We start from the raw sequence: 21,990 nt of genomic DNA, 5'->3' as shown, positions 1-21,990 counted from the left end.
TCTACTTTAAGAACTGAAAATTTGAAAAAGCCTTTTTGTCCTACCAACATAATGGGAGCAGAATTATTTTTTGAAATTTAAATTATAATATTTTCTAATTTTGGCCCGGGGAAATCACTGTAAGAATACTTAATCAGAATGAAATGTGTTTACAGTTTGTGATACAAGGAGATTTTCTCACTAAGTCACACTTTATTCTTGAAAAGAAATTGTGACCAAATAGCAGCTAAAATTCACATACAATTAGGGCAGAATAAAACCAACAACCAGAAGTTTAGGAAAGGAAAAAACAGAGAGAAAGGGAAAAATATGTCTTTAAAAAAAATCAGATATCTGAGCAATTCAGATATTCAGTTCTTGCATATAATAAATAATGGATGCTATAATCATAACAATATTTCCAGATAACAAAAATACCAGTAATTAAATAGTGTTGATCTGCAATCATCTCCTTTGAGATTTTGTTTTGCAGTAGTTTTTGTTTGTTAATCCCACCTCATTTTCACTTCTATAGGCCAGAATAGTAGAGTTTCTTCGTATTCCATCTGCTGCTTTCTCTAAGCCCCTCCCCTGGAGCAGACCACTTGGTTTCCATAGTAACCAGTATAAAACTTACTGCTCCTGGGGTAGCAGGAAGGGAGAAAGAGCAGAAGGAAAAGACTAAACCTGAGTAGTGGAAGCAGATCACATCCTCTGCGATACTGTGAGCCACCAAGAACTTTCTTCTGCTTCCCTACTTGGAGAACTACATAGAACTTTTCAGAGTAGCACTTCTAGCAAGTAATTACCGTCTTCTCTGACCAATGGTAAGAAATCCCTCTTCCACCTTCCATGATCACAACGGTCCAAAGTGGATCAAGGTAGTGTACACTTCCCCATCCCTTGCACCCATCATTCATTCTTTCCATTTGGACAGTAGAGCCGGGCACATGACTGCTTCAAACTGGGACATAGAGCTTTGTAAATTAGTATGAAATAATGTGCTCATCGATACTTTCAATCCCTTTTATAACTCATTTGAAATTTTATGTAAATGTATGCCCTGAATCCTACCTCCTCCGTAATGATGAGAACGTTTCCTATGGGGACTGATTCTTTTACCTAACTCCAGAGAATTCTTATTTTTGTAACTGAGAAGGGAAGGATTCCCTTGCTGGGAGTGAGAATTGTTTGGGGAATCCTAGAATGTTTATTCTCAACTTCACTTTCCATGTAAAAACACCAATTTGCAAAAGGAATTCTCTCTCCTTTAGTTAAAAAGAATTTGGCAATGTGATCCAGTAGGCAGGGTGGTGTCGATCTCAGTCTCGGTAAGGAAGTCTGAGCCCTCTCTCTCTTTTTAATATGAGAATTTGAAAGCAGTGGGGAACTGATGTTGGACCTATCACAGCATTGCTAACAGACAGCCTATTACAGTATTTAATAAAAACAGAAACAGCGTGCCCATCATAGGCTAATAAATCCTACCTCCTGCACGCTTTAAAAACAGTAAGAAGCAGCTTTAACGGAGCTTCAGATAACTAATTTCAAGCATGGCTGTCTAGCGTGCCTGTCACTCCTATTGTCCTTCCAAACTCTTTCAGACATTTTGAGCAGGGAGTATTAAAGCTATGAGTTAGCAAGGGTTGTGACATTAATGGTCCAGGAAGGCTTTAGGCACAAGAGGTAATGATGATAACCGGTGGCTATTTGGAGGACTGCACTGGATCGCTGTCATTAAAAATTAAGCGTGGCTTTTGAGGAAGATGTGACAACTACCGGAGGTAGGATTTGCATGTAAAACAAAGGAATCTGTTGCTGTTTCGTGCTTTTTTGTTTGCTCTGTGCTGTGTGGGTCGTGTATTGCAGGCAGGTGCAGAGTGAGAAGCAGGAAGGGGAGAGAGGGAGTGGGAGACCGATCTGCTTAAAGCAAAACACAGTGGATACTATTATGTTTTATGGCAGCAATGCCTCGAGGACAAACTGGCTCCAGACTCTTAGCCTGCTGAGTGTGCATTCCACGTTGCTTTTCCCATGGAGTAGAATGCTTAGAGGTCATGGAGAAAACAGTTTGCTTCTTATCTGTGGTGCCAGCTGGGCTGTTGGTAGGGTTGAGCGAGGACTTTGGTGGGTGGGAGGCATAAAGGTCCGAGAAAAAAAAAGAGGAAGCTGTCCTTAAGACTTGAAACCTGTTAGATAAATATTTTATTCCTATGGTTAGTGTGTTTTGATAGCCAGAGACTAATTTTTTTAAAGGGAAATTAGAAGATTACAGTGGATTTCCCTGATAAAACTACTTTGAATTTAATCTATTATAAAAGAAAATTGGGTACCTTCGTCCATTTTGCATATTGAAAGGCTGATCCACACTGTATAAATGGTTTGGTTAAAGCAGATCAAGAGTTCTGCACTAAAGAAGGGGCTTTCTCTCTGTTCCTGCTCTTGCTTTTAAACAACTGCCAGGGCTGCAGATGGAAATGGTGATTTGTTAGAGGTTATGGACTTGGTTCAGTTTTTTTTTCCTTTTTTTTTTTTTAAAAGAACAGCATAAAAGCACAGTCCTCCTTGTGAGATGAGAGGGGCAGTTGGGTTCCAAAGTCCAGCGGATAATGAGTGGATTTGCAGGGGGAACTTACACTGCTTTGTACTTTATTATGGGATCAGTATAGTTCAATCAGAAAAGGAAATGTCAGGAAATCATAAGCTTTTTTTTTTTTAAGCAAAAAATGCAATGATCAAAAGCCAGTGTTTCTCCAACTTGATGTATGGTGCAAGTTTCAGTATTTGTCATTGCATGTGACCCTCAATGTGAAGTGGCAGAAACGTAGTGACTGAATTGCTCCGTGCTATTGTGTTATTTCTCTATTAGACTTCACAAACTCCAAGATGTAAAGATGTTACTTTAGATTTTGAAAAACTATATTCTGATGCATTGTTTTGGTTATAATGAATGGTGAAGATACATAGAATAATTGTATATTCATAAAAGAATGTAATATTTTTCAGTATATCTCAAACTTCTATAGTAATGTAGTATTAAGTAGAAATAAAAGTGACAGACAATTATGTTTTCAGCTAAATACTAGAATCAAGGCTAAGTGGGGCTTTTTCTCTTCTATGATGCAGTTGAGTTTGCAAATTTGTGACTTCTGTGTATTCAGAAACATACAAAGTTGAAATCATTGCCCTGTAGTGTGTGGCATCTATGCTTAAAGTTGTGTGTTCCTTTATCCTAATAGTGTGATGATTGTTACTGAACCAAACTCCCTTGGCTAGTCTTTATGTGACCAAGAGCACATGTCCAAAAAACAATCATCAGAATATGTAGTGCAATTGAGGGGTATGACATTGTTTTCTGCTTCTATGGGGCTAGTGGAATGTGTGACCTTGACCTTGTAAAGTCTCATTCTCTAGCCAATTGTGTTCACCAATCAAGAGCTCATATACAGAAAAAGAGAGCTCATAATACATAAACAGAAACACACACATTTAGTCACTACTGTCAGATTACAACTGAATATTGTTTCTGTTGTTTTCATTAATTTCATTCATTTGAAAAGCACTTTCATTGGTTCTGGTTTTACTAATATCTTCTGAATCTAATCTAATTAGGCATTTATTTTAGAGGCAATGTAAGACATCAAAGTTGTCAACAGAAGAAATTATTTTGCAGTGGTCATACCCATAACATTTTACTGATCAACTAAAATCGCTTTTCATAATTTTTACAGATTTGTGGAAAAAGATATTATAAATATCTATATAATATTTTGGTGGTGTATTTGTTTATACTGAAATCCCTACAACATGAAAATTACAGGGGAAATACGATGATTTTTTTTCTTTCTCTGGTAGGGAAAGCCAAACCAAGTAATTTAGTCAAAATAACCTACTTTGTGTCACAAGTTAATTTCGTTACCTGTTTACATAAATAGATATCAACCAAAACATTTCCAAATATCCTTTCCTTTTAGTTTCTGCTACATCTAGTAATGAAGAAGCAACAATGCTCCAGTTACACAGCAAGCAAGTGTGAAATCTACCCTGACATGAAAAAATAAGCAAAGCTTTGGTCAGTCTTTTTTTTCTCAGTCCCCATGGGTAACCCAGCCCTTGTATCAGTCACCAAGACACAAGTTACTAAGGCCAGTCTCATCATCTTTGTTCTCTGTTCCTCTCATATACACACCCAGTCATCATTCTACTTTATCAGTAGATATCAGACCAGACATTTCTCAAACTAGCACAATCTTCTCTTTGATCATCTCTCTTCTTGTACCAAAATATGAAAATTAAATCTAAAAATATTCCTGCTATTATATAAAATAAAACAGAAGACCACAATAATGTACATATAATCCTGATTTTAATATATATGTGTGTGTGATAAAAACTAGAAAAAAGCTGCACCAAAATGTTGGCAGTAGTTATCTCAGTGTGGTATTATTGATGTATTTTATTCTTTTTATTTATTTGTTGCAAAGATTTTTAGAGTTCTTAATATTTTTTCAAAAAGAAAATATTATATTAATTGTCACAAGATTAACATCAAAATTTATCCATGTTTCTTTTCCAACCATGCTGCCATCTTTTCTCATTATCATACATATCACACACTATGTCTTCACCCTAAATTCCAAAATAATTTTTTGATCCAAGCAAGACTGAGGAGAAGTTCTATTTCCTATTAGACACCTTCCTCCTTGGGTTTCTTGTTGCATCATGAAAAATTCAGCATCACCCTTTCTCAGAGACTGATTCCTACCTCAACTTAGATTTCTTAGAAAAGGAGAATGTGTATGTGTGTGTGTGTGTGTGTGTGTTTAATTCTATAGACAGAGTAATTTTTTTAATATCCATCATTTACTGGTTCCTCATTATCTCCTAAATGTTTAAATGTTGGACTGATTTGTGACTCAGTTATAAATCCCTTTTTTATCTATACTGTTGTTCAGTTGCTAAATTGTGTCCGACACCTTGCAGCACCACAGACTGCAGTGCATCAGGCTTCTCTGACTCTTGTCTATATACTTACTCCCTAAATGAGTCTCAGGTCCTTAGAAATTATAAACATCTCACAAATTCTAATTCCTAACCTAGACTTTTCCCCTAACCTCCAAACTTACATATTCAATTTCTTACAAAACTTAAATGCCTTATAAGCACCTTATACTTAACATGCTGAAAGTCAAATTTCTGAATGTTTCCTCCCATATTTCCCCCATGTATGTAAGTAGAAACTCTATTCTTCTACTTACTTGAATCCTCTCTTCCCTTGACACACCACAAAAATCCCATTGCCTTCACCTTTAAACTGTACCTAGAATTCAACTACTTCAATATTCCCACTATAACCACTCTGGGCAAGTTATCACCAACTCTTAGATTACTACAGTGTTTTCACCATTGATCTTTTGCTTCGTCCTCCCTGTGCTCCCATGTACCTATTCTATTCTGTACCCAACATTAGTGGACATTTCAAAATTGGTTATATCATAATATCTTTTGCTCAGAAGTCTCCAATATCTTCCCATCTTATTTTACAGATAAAAGCCAAATCCTTCCAATGGCACACAGGCCATGCATGATCAGCAGCTGGGTTCCTCTCTGGACCCTTCTGCTATGACTGTACTTCATTTGAGCCATACTCACCTCCCGGCTATTCCTCAAACATGCCACACACTCAAACCCCAGAGCCTTTAACGTTTCTGTGCTTGCAAAATTCTTCCCTCCATAGCTACTTGATTAAGTTTCTCACTTTCTTCTGGTCTCAGCCAAATGCCACTTTGTCAGAGAAGACTTCCCTGAAAACCTTGATTCAAATCACACCCCTTGCACAGTTCTGATTCCTAGTCCCTGATTTTTCTCTATAGTATACCAAATAACCCCTCCACATATTGTACGTTGAGTTTTTATTGCCTGTCTCTCTCCTATTAGAATGTAAATGCTATGAGAGTAAGGGCTTTGTTTTGTTCCCTGATGTATCCTATAGCACCAATAGTCAAGTGAATGAATAAACTGTTGAATGTAGGAACTGAACGTTTTCCCCCATCAAAATCCATTGTGTTAGGCTCCACGCAGAAGTTTTTCAACCTCAGGGTCTAATCTTTATGTCATAACATCTTTTATTTTTTTCAAAAAAAGATACTGAACACCTTGAAGAAAGTCAAGGAGATTTATCAAGATGATTTTCTTTCTCCTCCCTACATAGGAAGGAAAATAATCACATCACTGATCCCAATCTATGTCAAACCAAATAAAAATTCAATTTGCCTCAATTTGATCTTATCCAAAAGTTGACTTCTATTTCAAAAAGGCATCTTCACAGATCTGTATAAATGACTGAGGACACAGACGCATCCTGCGTTTCCTGTGCTCTTCTGGTGATGGGGAAGGGGTGGCAAAGCTAGGCTGAAAGGTACAGTTGGAGTCAGTATGCCTCTCGGAGCCTACAAGGCCCAGTGTCCTGTGTGGCACTAGGAATCAATCAATAACAATCAACAACTGTACTATTCACTTACATGCATTTCTTTCTCTCAAAATCAGCATGATCAGTCTCCTGGTCTGGTTAACAGTGATCTCTTTACCACTCATAAAGTACACATTTTCAAATAAGCTGTAACAAAAGAATCTTATTTTCCCAATTGAGTACAAATAATAATTCCCAGTATTTCTTGAATGCTCTATAGTGAAGAGAAGTGTAATCTGAAAAGGATATAAAATCTGAGACAAACGCAGGCTTTAGGAATAGACGGGTTTGGTCTGAAACTTACCTTTTTCACTTCATAGCTGTGTGACCAGATTTTAATCTTAACAAGTCTCAGTTTCCTCACTGGTAAATGGTGATAATAATATCTACTTCTTTGGGTTAAAGATTAAATGTGATAAAGTATGCCAGTGCCCCCATTAGAGTACTGGGCACAGAGGAGATGCTTAAAAAGTAATAGTGTTTTCATTGTCATTTGATCTTTACAGTGTGTCAAAGTAGTAAATATACTTTTCATTGAACAGGTAAGAAAACCAAGGTGTAGAGAATTTAATCATTAAAACTGCTCAAGGTCAAAAAACTAGTAAGCTATTGAAATTTACTTGCCCTTCAGCCATAGAGACTCCTAATAAATAGGATGTCAGATTAACTATCTTTAATATATTTAGTGAGTAAAGGCTGCCAGTGATTAGGGAAATTTTTTTAAAAGGGAGAACATGAAGAAAAGATTTTTCTCTCCTCTATGACCATGTGTATGCCTCAGGGATTCCTTCCTTAAACAAAAAGTAGACTCAAACCACAGTGAAACTACTTAAATGAACGCTAACTTGCTTCTTAAGAAAAACCTCAGTCTCTAGAATGCAGTATAATGCAGCATGGAAACACCAGTTTCACAGCCATGAAGACCTTAGTTTGGATCCCAGATCTGCTCATTCCTGTTGTTTAAACTTAGTTTGAGTCTCCTTTTCCTCAGCAGAAATGCAGATAGTCATAGTACACACTGGGGTCATGAGGATTAAATGAGATAATCTATGCATAGCTGTTAGCCCTGTGCTTGGCACAAATTAAGTACATAATACATATTACCTATCACCACTTTAACTATCATTACCTAAAATGAACTTTAAACATTATATGTATTATGACATGGTCTTTCCAGGTGGTGCAGTGGTAAAGAATCTGCCTGCCAATGCAGGAGATACGGGAGACTCTGGTTCAATACATGGATCAGGAAGATCTCCTAGAGGAGGAAATGGCAACCGACTCCTATAATCTTGCCTGAAAAATTCCATGGGCAGAAGAGCCTGGTGGCCTACAGTCCATGGGGTCACAAAAAGTTGGACACAACTGAGAGTCTGAGCATGCACATATTATGACACTGAGAGTTTTGATTTCAAGTATCTCTTTAGTTCTTACTTCTTGCTTCTACATGCCTCTAAGCTCATTCAGTAGATATCATTTAAGAGTCATTTAAGCATTTAGACATCATATAAGAATTCAAAGTGTTTGAGCACCTGGTCAGCACTAGAAAAATAATTTCCTGAAATGTATGACATTTGCTCATTTCTTATTAGAAATAAAATGAGAAATGCAAATTTGGAAAAATTAAGAAAATATCTGCTTTTTGAGCTATGAAACCAAATTTTAAAGATTTGTTTTTAAAGGACTTTAAACAAGTGTCTTTCTTCAGCCTTGTTGAGCTCTAGTTTCAACATTTCCTGTCTTCACTCTGCTTAAGGCTGTATGGGCTGAATTACTGGTAAACTGAATGCATCATCATCCAGTATGACTTTTGTGCAGGGCGTGCATGAAATTGGCAATTAGCATTATCAATTATTCTAGATTTATATTACTAAATTCTTAATGCATAGCAATTTAACTTTATTTAATTGCTCAATAGAAATGAGCACCACCAATTAAACTATTGGGAAACTCAAATACTAATCTACTACATAGGCTAAACTTGAATCAGTTCTGAACTTCATCCTGCACCAAACAACTTCTCAGATTTCATCTTCTTGAAGGTTGGTTTGGGCCAGTAACTCTTGTATTGTATGGATGTTTCCTTTAATATTTTGTCATTTCTCAAATCCACATGCTTAAGTGCAACTGGTCCCCACAGTGATAGATCTCTCCAAAAATGGAGACGTGCCATTGCCATAAAAATGTCACAGATTTTCAAGGTTTGATTTTTTAAAAAATCTTCACAAGAAATTGCTCCTTTTTGCTCTAAAATACTCTGTACATATTTCTACCATGGCCCTTAGCATACTGTGCTATAATCTTTGGTTCACTTATCTGCTTGCCTCCTCCCCAGTGAAATTCTAAGTCCCTAGAGGTTAAGGACTGGGTCATAGTCATGACAATATTTCCAGTACCTAGTAGAGCTCCTGGCAGTGGTTAATGCTCAATAAGTATTTCTTGAATAAATGAATCAATTATGTCTGTATTAGATTTCTTTCTTGAATAAATGAATCAGTGATGTCTATACATACAGCAGAAAGCGAAGAAGAGCTAAAGAGCCTCTTGATGAAAGTGAAAGAGGAGAGTGAAAAAGTTGGCTTAAAACTCAGCATTCAGAATACTAAGGTCATGGCATCTGGTCCCATCACTTTATGGCAAATAGATGGGAAACAATGGAAACAGTGACAGACTTTATTTTGGGGGGCTCCAAAGTCACTGCAGATGGTGACTGCAGCCATGAAATTAAAAGACACTTGTTCCTTGGAAGAAAAGTTATGACCAACCTAGACAGCTTACTAAAAAGCAGAGACATTACTTTGCCAACAAAGGTCCATCTAGTCACAGCTATGGTTTTTCCAGTAGTCATGTATGGATGTGAAAGTTGGACTATAAAGAAAGCTGAGCACCAAAGAATTGATGCTTTTAACTGTGGTGTTGGAGAAGACTCTTGAGAGTCCTTTGGACTGCAAGGAGATACAACCAGTCCATCCTAAAGGAAATCAGTCCTAGATATTCATTGGAAGGACTGATGCTGAAGCTGGAACTCTGATACTTTGGCCCCCTGATGTGAAGAACTGACTCATTTGAAAAGACCCTGATGGTGGGAAAGATTGAAAGTGGGTGGAGAAGTGGCAACAGAAGATGAGATAGCTGGATGGCCGACTCAATGGACATGAGTCTGAGTAAACTCTGGGAGTTGGTGATGGACAGGGAGGCCTGGCGTGCTGTAGTCCACGGGGCCACAAAGAGTCGAACACAACTGAGCAACTGAACTGAACTGAACTGAACTGATGTCTACACCAGGTTTCTTAGTATCCGCTTTGACCCAACGAGGGTAAATGACCAAGTGGACAACTCAGTCAGGAACCTCAGAAACAGTGCCGCATGGAAGGAATTGTATTTTTAATAGTGAAGCCTGGATCTTCCATGGGCTTACTCACTTCTTGTTCACCTGTTGTCTCACCTCTTTTTACACTTAGGTCCTTTCAGGTGCATTAGTGACTGTTCCTCCATCTTTCCTTGCTACTGTCTATCCACAGTCACTACCCGATCTTGTGAAGAGTATGATGGGACGTTCCACTCGAAGCCAACTTGGAGTCTGACAGCCTCAGACGGCAAATTCCTAAACTCCTCCTCATCAAAGCCAGGGTGACAGACGAGCCCGGGTGAGGATTTCAGCTCACAGGGAGGGGAGGGAATAAGTCAGTTGTCAAAATGCCAAGCCTGTCGACTTCTTAGGAAAGAAAGAAGATGCTTATATTACTAGACAGGAAGGCTTTGGTTTGCATTTGCCAGCGTTTGTACTAAATGAGGAAAATGTCAGATGAATCCCACATGCAGGTTCCTTGTCACCTTGGTGTTTTCCTGTGTGAAATTAAAACCCCAGAACACTCTGGACATAAGAGCTCATTTTCAGCATTCAATAATTCCACTTAATGAGTAAAAAAGAATAGTTAGGCAAGTAGTAAAATATATAACTACATTTTAAAGTATAATTTTAGACTAGATAATTAGGTTGCAAACTCTTTGAGAGCAGGCACTATGTTTTTTTACAATTCTCAGATGAATAGAACTGTATTAAGTATATATCATGCTTTTAAAGTAACTTTTTGACTGATACACACTCCCGTCTTAACGCTATGCTGTTGTTCAGTTGCTCAGTCATATTTGACTCTTTGTGACCCCATGGACTGCAGCATGCTAGGCTTCCCTATTCCCCGAGGTAAAGCCACATTACAGAAGTTATATTACCATGATAAGAATTTAACATCTTATCATTATTTACCAGGCTGCTGGACTGGACATTTAGGGTTCTAGAAACTACACTAGTCTTAATTCCACTGGACCCTCTTCGTGCACTATGGTGTAGACAAGGCTGTTATGGAAGAGGAAGGAAAGAAGGGCTTGTGAATCCTGAGGTTGCCCGTTATTCATAGAATTGTATTAACTCACAGGCATTTGCAATTGGAAATGATTTACAAAACCAACCCATGTAGGCTTCTACTGAAGGAGGATTCAATTTGGAACTTGGTCAAAACAAAGCCTTTACAACACTATGCAGGTCTGGGGGATTCCACTGTATTTTGTGACATAGTTCAGGACTTTAAAAATAATTAGTTTGGTTTTGTCAGACTAATTTTTTTATTATTATTATTGTTTAATTTTTTTAACTGGGAAGCTGGTAAAAGTCATGTGCCTGACTCCGTAATTCTTATCTACAAAAGTAAAGTATCTTTCAAAGTGAAACTCAGAAAGTTGAAAAATAGGCAGCAATTCAAATGCAAATCTAGAACTTTTCTTGCTCTGCATCAGATGCAGAGGATCACTGTGGCCATGCTGCATAAAGCACTTTATGAGAAGGAGAAAGAAACCCTTGGTAAATCTTTCCCAAGACATAATTTTTGAGTTTGGTTGTGTATGAGCACCCAAAATGTCTGACCATAGGAAGAATTTGTAGCTCTATGAAGCTGAACTATAATTTTCTCAAAGGGATTATATTTCTGAGTATATCTGGGACCACTGATTTTCTTTGGATATTTTTAAATTTTCCATTTATTCCAAATGAAGAAACTGGAGGCAGGATGGGGAGGGGACAACAAGCTGAAATCCAGAAGAAAATAATACCTAACTTTAGACAAAATTGCAACAGGACTGGTCCAGTTTCTTCCTCTCTGTGAGGATGATCAATGACCGGTTTAACTTCACTTCCTGGTGGTTTTTTTGATCCTGTGTGGTGCTTGGGAACAGCCATGTGGGGCTCTCTGTGTAGACAACTCAAGGTAAGTATTTGCCTTAAAAACATAAAAATAGAACAGCACAGGACTCAACTCTCTGCTGGAATGAATCAAAAGAAAAGAGAGAGGGAAATAAAGTTCATATCAAAAGGAAAAGGAAGGCCTAGATAATATGTTACCAAATTTGAGAAAATCTTTCCAGGTGTATAAAAGACAACAATAGCCCTGATGTGGAGAAAAGTGGCTAGAGAATATCTATTACGACCTGCTTCTCAATCTTCCAGGCCTATTTCCTCATTGACAAGTGGATTTATTCTTGCTAAACTGAAACTGAAAAAAGAAAAAAACTTGGTACAAAGAAAATAGAAGCTGATTCATGTCTATATGAAAAGTTGCCTGTGTGCAATTTTGATTTCAGATAGTTTAGTAGAAGATTCTTCCCATTGGCCTATGAATGTGCTCAGGTGTCCATGTCCGTGCTTTAAAAAAAAAAAATCTATTCTCCATCTTCCCACTCTTTATCAATCCTCATTTTATATCTGCATTCCTTCAAGTATTCATTCATTTATTTAACAAAACTGAATTGAACTTTCACTGTGGACTAAACACTGTGATGGGTTTGGGGGTTACAATGTTGAGCCAAATCAAAACGAAGCCCTCCCCCTCAACCATGGAGGTGACAGTCCTGAATGAGAAAGATAGTATTCATGTGGTCCCACAAATAAATATACAATCTCAAAGGTAATAAACACTAAGATTATTTAATTGGAGACATTAGGGTAGGGTAGTCAAGGATGTCAGGGAAAGCTCTGAAAAGGTGATGACTGAGTTGTTTAATGAAGAAGCATAAAAGTGAAAGCAAAAGAGCAAGTGTAAAAGCAGCGGGATGAGAAGAGAAGCTTTCTAGGCAGAGAGAAAGCATGAGCAAAGGCTAACCCATGGCTGTTCACTTATTCAACATCGACCAAGTGCCAAGTGTATGTGTGTGTATGTGTGTGTGAGGATTGGGAGCAGGGATGGAGAGGGGGTATTTCTGGCCCTCATGGAGCTTGTTGTTGTTCAGTTGCTAAGTCATGTCTGACTCTTGGAGACCTCATGGACTGCAGCACACCAGGCTTCCCTGTCCTTCACTCTCTACCAGAGTTTGCTCAAACTCGTGTCCATTGAATTGGTGATGCCATCCAACCACCTCATCCTCTGTTGCCCACTTCTCCTCCTGCCCTCAATCTTTCCCAGCATCAGAGTCTTTTCCAATGAGTCGGCTGTTCACATCAGGTAGTTACATTCTAATGAAAATTAGTAAATTAAAAAATTAGTAAATAGATAAAAAGGAAGCCTGTTAGAGTAGATGAGGACTGTGCCTCTAATAGATGGCCAGTACGGCTGGAGGGCAGGAATCAAGCAACATGTGGTTAAAGATAAGGCTGGAAAGGCAGGAAGAGCTTGGATAGTTAGGACCTTGCTGGCCATGTTAAGTGTTTGCTGCTCTTTATTCTAAGAGCAATGGAAAAGTATCCACAATGTTAAACAGGGGGCTGACTAGATATTTGTGCTTTGCAAAGGTATCTCTGCTGCAATGTGATGATCAAAAGGGAGAAGATCAGGAGTGGACACAGAGAAGCCAGTTGAAAGGCTGTAGTGTAATCCATATGATGGTATCCTGGACCAGGAGGCAGCATGATGGCAAAAAGTGGACAGAAGGGGACGTGTGTAGGCAGCCACATCAGAGAGTTGGTGAGGGGCTAATTCTGAGAGTAGATGGGTGAAGAAGGAGGTGTCAAGGATAATGTTAGATTTCTGGCTTGAATAACTGGATAGATGGTGAGGTTATGGAACACTGGAAAGTTACTAGAGTTTTCTTTCATCAAAAAACATTTTGAAATTGTGGTTTGTACTTACTATCTCCACTTTATTGCTCCTCATTTATTTTTAAGGCACCGGTGCATCATTTCTGACCACACTGCATTCCTGTGACTGCCCTCTTCACCCTTTCTAAGAATCCTTTATCATCCAATTTGTTGACCTTTTCACAACCCCCAGGATTCTTGATCACTCTACAGCATTCAAAACTGTGGACTATCCTCTCTCTTTCTCTCTTTCTGGCTCTCTCTCTAATTTTTTTTTCTCCTTTAAAATCCTTTCTTCCTTTGACTTTAATCATGTTTAACTTCCCAGGTCCCCTCCTGCCTTATGATTTTTTTCCTATCTTTCCTCTTTACTGGGTCTTCTTTTTCCTTTTCTATCTTTTTACATTCTTTCAGTAATTGAAAGTATTACCTGTCTACACCTATAGCTTAAACCATCTCTCTAAGTGTGACCTGGCCCCTAAGTCAAGTCCTATGTTGCCTGCTACCTGGTAGACATTTCCCTGTGGCTGCCATTTTACACTGTGAAATTCATTTGGCAAAACTAAGTTCACATTAAGACCTAATAAATCCACTGTTTCATGTTTCTATTCATTGGGCCACTTGTTACCCAGGTTTTGACACCAACCATGGTCTTTGAATCCTTTTCTAACTGTAGACCTAACCAACCTGAGTCCTATTGATTCTTCCTACAAAATATTTTTTACATCTGTGCCTTTTATGCCTCCCTATGCAAATGAGAACCTTCATTCTCACACCTTGGTTATGAGGATAGTTTGCTAGCCAACCTCCTTGCTCCTGGTCTGATTTTTCAAAATGCTGTCCTTAAATCACCTACACAGGAATGACCAGGGAAGTTTTTAAAAAATATCAGTTTGTGTGGCTTACGTTTAATCAGAATTTTTTGGGGTGAGACCAGAAAGTTTATCGAACACCCAAAGTAGATCTATTACACATAAATTTTGAGAAAAACTGCTCAACCCTTTCCCAGCCTATTTTCTTCTACATAGATCTTCCTGTACTTTAGCATAGTTACCAAGTGTGACCTTGGAGCTCCCCTAATCACAGCCCTTCCACGACTCTTGTTTAATCAAGCAAATAAAGTCTTCTCCCAGGACTGGAAATCAAGATTCTCCAATTTCTGGTATCCTGATAAGTTTCCAGCCTAATCTTTACCTTTCTCCTCTCACTCTGTGTTACAAGTTTGCTCCTTGGCCTAATGCATTTCTGACATCCAAAGATGGTCTCTCACCCACTTCAATGTCATCTGTCAAACTCCTACCAGCTCTCCAATGGCCCCTTCTGGATATAAACTTCTTCCATCCCTTTTCCATCTCCTTTACCCTTTGCATTCCTTGCCCTCCAATCTAGAAGGGACTTCTCTCCAGTCTTTGAATTCTTTCAGCAGATTTTGCCTTTGGCTAGTTCCTATCACACATTAAAACATCATTTTTATTGTTTATATTATTCAATTTATACATTTTATAAAGAGGGGAACTGTATTTTATAAAAAGACAGACTTAAGGAATAAAAAGGTGACGAGTTTGAATATCATCTAGTATGTGTCCTTTGGCAAATCATTTAATTTCTCTGAACTTTGTCTCTATTAGTTATATGGGATAGTATCACATACATTACAAGATTTTGTTCAATATAACAAGGTGTCTTTAAAACATTGAGCCATGTGAAATTTCCTATATTCAGTTATTTTCACCTACAGAAAAATGGTCATTTTATTAGTAGTAGTCATCTATATTTTAGAATGTGCTGTGCTGTGCTTAGTCACTCAGTTGTGTCTGCCTCTTTGTGACCCCATGGACTGTAGCCTGCCAGGCTTCTCTGTCCATGGGGATTCTCCAGGTAAGAATACTGGAATGGGTTGCCATGCCCTCCTCCAAGGGATCTTCCTAACCTAGGGATCGAACCCAGGTCTCCCACATTGCAGGTGGATTCTTTACCATCTGAGTCACCAGGGAAGCCCAAGAATATTGAAGTGGGTAGCCTATATCCCTTCTCCAGGGGATCTTCTGCATTGCAACCAGATTCTTTACCAGCTGAGGTTCCAGAGAAGCCTATATTTTAGTATACTTTTCTTTAAAATATTGTTGTGTCCCATATTATGCTTTGCATTCACTTCATACATCATCCCCTTGCCCACTGAATATGTATATATAACCCCTTGCCCACTGAAAGTATCTAACTATTGTTGTTTACTTGCTCAGTCATGTCTGACTCTTTTGAGACCCTATGGACTGTAGCCTGCCAGGCTTCTCTGACCATGAGATTTCCCCAGGCAAGAATATTGGAGTGGGTTGCCATTTCCTTCTCCAGGGGATCTTACAGACCCAGGGATCAAACCTGCATCTCCTGCTTGGCAGGCAGATTCTTTACCCCTGAACCATCAGGGAAGCCCTATCTATCTGTATATCTTTGTTATTGGCCTGAAGAGAGAGAGAGAAAAGAACATTGCACAACATGAAGCAGGCAAACTATTAATCTCCCTCAGTGGTTGCCCTTGCCTGTTCCTTTTTCAAAGCAGGTGAACAAATAGCAATGTTAACAATAAGCTAAAGCAGGCTCTTTTCTAATGAGAGAATTCTGTTAAATAAAGGTCAGCCGGAAAAGTAACAACACTCATTGTCTCTTGTTTACGGTCCACCTGGGCATCACACAAACTTGCTCAAATTTCTCTCCTGAGCATTACCTAACCTAGAGTTTATCTAAATCAAATTACACTCCACCCTGGCTGGGATTCTTTACCATTAATCCACTAATCAGAACAGCAATGATGTTTTCAGATGCAACCTCTAAGGAAAATATGCACATTTTATCTCTTAAGATATCTTTCTCTACCCCTGCAACACTATGAAAAAGTCTCTGGACCAGTTAACCCAAAGGAAACTCTTAGTTTGAGAAAATCACGGTTATGTTGTTATAAAGGTAAATGAACAAGGAAGGAAGGAGTTTATGTTGTTTGTATGTTCTTACTTGGTGGTGACTCTTTAGACTTAGCAGCCCAAAGATAATTTTCTGTCTAATGTTCCCTTTGTAGAAAAATAATTTATTTCAGCAAGGCATTATGCTAAAGGAGGTCCTCCAGGAGATTACAAATTTATCAGAAATTATTTCAAGTTGCAGGAGTTAAGAATGAGACAAATGCCTTAAGAAATGTACAGAGTACTTTGAGTGTTTTAATAGAGAAATACTACAAATAGAAGCTAGTGTAAGTGAAAGAAAATGAAAGTCTCTCAGTCGTGTCTGACTCTTTGTGACCCCATGGACTATAGTGCATGGAATTCTCCAGGCCAGAATACTGGAGTGGGCAGCCTTTCCCTTCTCCAGGGGATCCTGCATTGCACGGGGATTCTGTATCAACTGAGCTATGAGGGAAGCCCCAAATAGAAGCTAGGAAGAGGACAAAACCCCAAGAAGAAACTGCAGGGTTAACAGGGTTTCAATCTCTCTACAGCAATTATGTGACAGTTAAGTTACACTAAGCAAGTTAGTTCACAACTATGTGCCTCAGCTCAGTTTCCTCTTCCATAAAACAGGGCCATAATACACCTAGAGAATTTGTGTAAGTTACACAGCATCACAATGCAAGGGAGCTAGCTAGCACAGTACCACACTCAGTGGCCTCTCAAAAAATGGCCCCTCTTGCTTTTATTAATGTGGAAGTAAGTCATCATGTCAAATACTACAGAATTCAAAGAGGTAGAAGGGCTTTGGATTCTGTGATTTGGGATTGTGAAGTAGGAGATCATTTTCCAAAACAAAGGTAAAGCATTAAAATCAGTTTTAATGGCATAAAAAGACTGAGCAGATGGTGAGGAAGCAGACCATTCTTTAAAGGAAATTTTCCCCCAAAGGAAAGCAAGACTGAGAGCAGTTGACAACGAGCCAATAGGGACAAAGTTTCTTTCTTTTGATAGGCTGGCCACGAGGGCCTCTTGATAGTTGATGAACGAGCATCTTATCTTAATTTTCAGGTAACATGTTGAATTCACACTGAATTCATCTCCTAGAAGTCCTATAACTCTGGGCAGTGGGCATTATCACTCTCGTTTTAAGACAGGGAAACTGAAGTCCAAAGACATTGAAAGTCCTGCCCCAAGTCCCAGAGAAAATAATTGCAGAATCATCAGTCCAGCCAGTTCCTCTGACTCTAACCCCTGGACCACATTGCCTGCCTAAATATGGACCTATCACCTCCGCCTCTGGAGCCTGTTTCAACAATCACAGACATTTCCAGAGAAGATTTGGAGACAATAACCATGGAGAAATATTAGCTCGTTTTTGATATGGTCACTGCTAACAAGACCTTAAAAATGTCCACAATGATACACACCATTTATTGAGCACTTTGTAGATGGCAGGCCCTTTATACAATATCGACTGTAGCTTGTGAGCCCATAGTAAGTTCAAGGCATAGTGCTAAGCATTTGACACACATTCTCTCATGCATACATCAGAACAGCTCCAGGAAATGAGTGCTCATAATATTCCATTTTATGCTTGAGAAAACTGAGGCTCAGAGAGCATGGGCTTACCCAAGGCAATACAGCTTATAAGTAGCGAAGCTGAGGTTCAAGACGAATCAGGCTGTTTCCCAAATTTTCAGGCACTTTATTTAACATCCACTGGCCATTTGACACATATGCTACCCTGGTGCCAACCTGCACAAGCTCCCCTGTGCAGGATGGACAGTGAGGTCCCAAGAAGACCATGCCCAGGGTTCAAGAAAAAACAGAGGGAAGCAGAGGACTCGTGCACAAAGGTCTTGCTAGCAGCTGACCCAGGCAATCTGCTTTTCTGTGGATTAACATCTATCTCTGCTCTCTCCTTACCCACTAAGTAAACCCCTAATGCATGGTGCTGGCCCTCAGCCAGATGCTGACCAAGGTTTACAGATATGACTCTAAATGATAACTGTCGAGGAAGGATTTAACAGCACTTGCACCACCAGCTTCTACACTGAGAAGTAGTAAAAGACAAAGGAAAGTTAAGTAAAGGAGCAAAATGATTCATAACAGATTTTACATTTTTTTAACATATCATCACATGATTTTTCTATTTTTTCCTTAATCTTATCTTTTGAATAACAAAACAAAAAAAAATAATTCTATTCTTCTGCCAACCAACCTCCAAGCTAATTCAGGTTGACAATCCATTTCAGATAAAATATAAATTATGTCCTAATTCTCTTTACCTAATACTTTCCATAACCTAATACGTATCAGTGGCATCATAAGCTTTATTTCCTTCCCATCCCATTTTCCCAAAATTGACCTTGACCTTATCAGTGTAGTGCATGAGCTGCTTCCCTGTAAAATTACCTTTCCTCAGTCTAAGTAGAATTTGGATCACAGGTCCTTCCACTTCTATTGTTGTTTTTGCAACTGTTTTACTCAAGCAAATATAATAATTATCCTTGCTTTTCCTTAAATTATAGAAATTTAAACACTCTTACCCTGAAATTATTATAATTTGTATTCAAAAGTAATGACCTAATAAACTATACATTTTAAGCCTCAGTGGTCTGCTGGATTTGTGAATAAATGCCACAGTCAATTCTAACAGCACCCTTAATAGTGTTTAGATTTCTTCCTTCTTACCTAGGTAGTACAGTTTGATGTTATCTGTATTTCAAAGGCATATTAAGAGCTAAGGGTTTCTTACTGGTATCTCCTCAATAAAGATTAACAAGAGAAAAAAAAACAAAACCATCTTATGCCAAAGTGTTATCTTAGCTGAATTTTTATCACTGCTTGTCAACAAATTTCCTCTAAAATGATATCATATTAATTCATATTCACCAAAGCAAATCAATTTTAATAAAACATTAAAATGAAATTCAAACTGAACCTTCACCTGAAACATGAATTTCTAAATTGTTGTTCAACAAAAGTCAGTTATGATTTATGACAGATATATAAAATGTGAGGAAGAAAACAGATTTTCTTTATTATCCTACCTAAGTACCATCTGGCATCATGCTAAAAAAAAATAAAAACCAAAGAATTTGATTTGGGGCTAGCCTTGGTCTGGATGTGTTTACAAGATTAGATGAAAAATTTTTGAAAGATGTACTAGATATTGGCCAACATAAATTTTTAAGGATGCCTGTTGAGAACAAAATTAAAAAGCAGATACATGGGCAAGCCACCTGAGTGCAAGAAATGAGGGGGAGTGTGCCCCAGAGACAGAAAGAGACAGAGTATGGGGCTGAGGACAGGAAGGTCACCTAGCACTGGGCATTTGTTGGCTGGTTAACTTCAGAGATTCTTACACCAGGGATTGTTCATATTGGCTTTCCTGAAAATAAACTCAAGAGAGGTGATGGTAGGCGGAAAAGAGAGAATAGATAACTGAAAGAAAGCATTGCAAAAGAATATCCCAGGACCAAACTATTTTAGCAAAAAATATTAAAATTAATAGCTAACATTTATTGACCAGACAGAATGTAAACCACAATCATAGAAAACTAACCAATCTGATTAGTTTAACTCAATAAAACTTGTCTAACTCAATGAAACTAGGAGCCATGCCATGTAGGGCCACCCAGGATGGATGAGTCATAGTGGAGAGTTCTGACAAAATGTGGTCCACTGGAGAAGGGAATGGCAAACCACTTCAGTATTCTTGCCTTGAAAACCCCATGAACAGTATGAAAAGGCAAAAAGATGACACTGAAAGATGAACTCCCCAGGTCGGTAGGTGCCCAATATGCTACTGGAGACCAGTGGAGAAATAACTCCAGAAAGAATGAAGAGACAAACCCAAAGCAAAAACAACACCCAGATGTGGATGTGACTTGTGATGGAAGTAAAGTCCAATGCTGTAAAGGCAATATTGCATAGGAACCTGGAATGTTAGGTCCATGAATCAAGGCAAATTGGAAGTGATCAAACAGGAGATGGCAAGAGTGAACATTGACATTTTAGGAATCAACAAACTCAAATGGACTGAAATGGGTGAATTTAACCCAGATGACTATTATATCTACTACTGTGGGCAAGAATCCCTTAGAAGAAAGGGAGTAGCCATCATAGTAAACAAAAGAGTCCAAAATGCAGTACTTGAGTGCAATCTCAAAAATGACGGAATGATCTGTTAGTTTCCAAGGCAAACCATTCAATTACACAGTAATCCAAGTCTATGCCCCAACAAATAATGCTGAAGAAGATGAAGTTGAATGGTTCAATGAAGACCTACAAGACCTTCTAGAACTAATATCCAAAAAAGATGTTCTTTTTTTTATAGGGGACTGTAATGCAAAAGTAGGAAGTCAAGAAATACCTGGATTAACAGGCAAATTTGGCCCTGGAGTACAGAATGAAGCAGGGCAAAGGCTAGTAGAGTTTTGCCAAGAGAATTGCACTGGTTATACCAAACACCTTCTTCTAACAATACAAGAGAAGACTATACATGAACATCACCAGATGGTCAATACCAAAATCAGATTGATTATATTCTTTGCAGCCAAATATGAAGAAGGTCTATGCAGTCAGCAAAACAAGATCACTCACCTAGAACCAGACATCCTGGAATGCGAAGTCAATGGGCCTTAGGAAGCATCACTACGAACAAAGCTAGTGGAGGTGATGGAATTTCAGTTGAGCTATTTTAAATCCTAAAAGATGATGCTGTGAAAGGGCTGCACTCAATATGCCAGCAAGTATAGAAAACGCAGCAGTGGCCACAGGACTGGAAAAGGTCGGTTTTCACTCCAATCTCAAAGATTGAATCAAAGTCTTGATTCACATTAACTCTGTATCTTTGGGTGAGTTGCTGGATTTTTCTGTATCTTTGTTTATCTGAAAAATAGATAAATAGAAAAATACTCTTAATCAATATTTTGAAGAAATTCCAAAAAACTGTATTTAATAATAACTTTAAGATGATATGGTTATAAGTAAATTTGAATGAATTTCTAATAAAGATTCAAAACAAATTCTTATTAGATTTAAATCTTGAAACTTCAATTGGTAGCAAAGCACTATGCCTATTCCTCATATGTCATTAGAGAAAGTAACTTAAAATCACAGTGAGATTTAGAGAGTACATAACAATTTATATTTAAAGAAAAAAATGTTTGTTCTCTCATCAGAATCACCTAAAATCATATTAGAAAAGATATCAAAAAAAAAAAAAAAAGAAAAGACAATTACCTCCTTTTTCTCTGATATAGAAAAAGTCACCCAATGGTAAATCAATTTAATTGCATCCTTTTTAACAATTATTGGACCGCTTTCAAGACAAAGCACTTATGCTTTTGCTTCTTTTTTAAAAAACTCAAATTAACACTACTTCTATTAAATTAGTATAATTTAAATTCAGAATCAGTAGCCTAGTAAGATACTTAAAATGGGTAAAAAGATTAGAATGTGCCTCTCTGGCCTCAAGTTGTAAGCAAATAGTGATTACTACTCAGAAAAAGTACTATCTGTGTTATCAAAAG

General features: G+C 38.1%; 1 long non-coding RNA gene across 1 annotated transcript in view; it reads left to right on the top strand.

Moving 5' to 3' along the window:
- The first annotated feature begins 664 nt into the window (after positions 1–664).
- LOC129644911 (uncharacterized) overlaps positions 665–21,990 on the top strand; it is a 110,874-nt gene continuing 89,548 nt past the window's right edge. The window contains exon 1 of the long non-coding RNA XR_008711045.1: positions 665–806. This is a non-coding gene — a long non-coding RNA (uncharacterized LOC129644911). The remainder of the gene's footprint in view (positions 807–21,990) is intronic.

Source organism: Bubalus kerabau, chromosome 2 (assembly GCF_029407905.1).
Source record: "Bubalus kerabau isolate K-KA32 ecotype Philippines breed swamp buffalo chromosome 2, PCC_UOA_SB_1v2, whole genome shotgun sequence".
Lineage (NCBI taxonomy): Eukaryota > Metazoa > Chordata > Mammalia > Artiodactyla > Bovidae > Bubalus > Bubalus kerabau.
The sequence above is the reverse complement of the archived record's forward strand: the minus strand, read 5'-3'. Positions and strand labels throughout refer to the sequence as shown.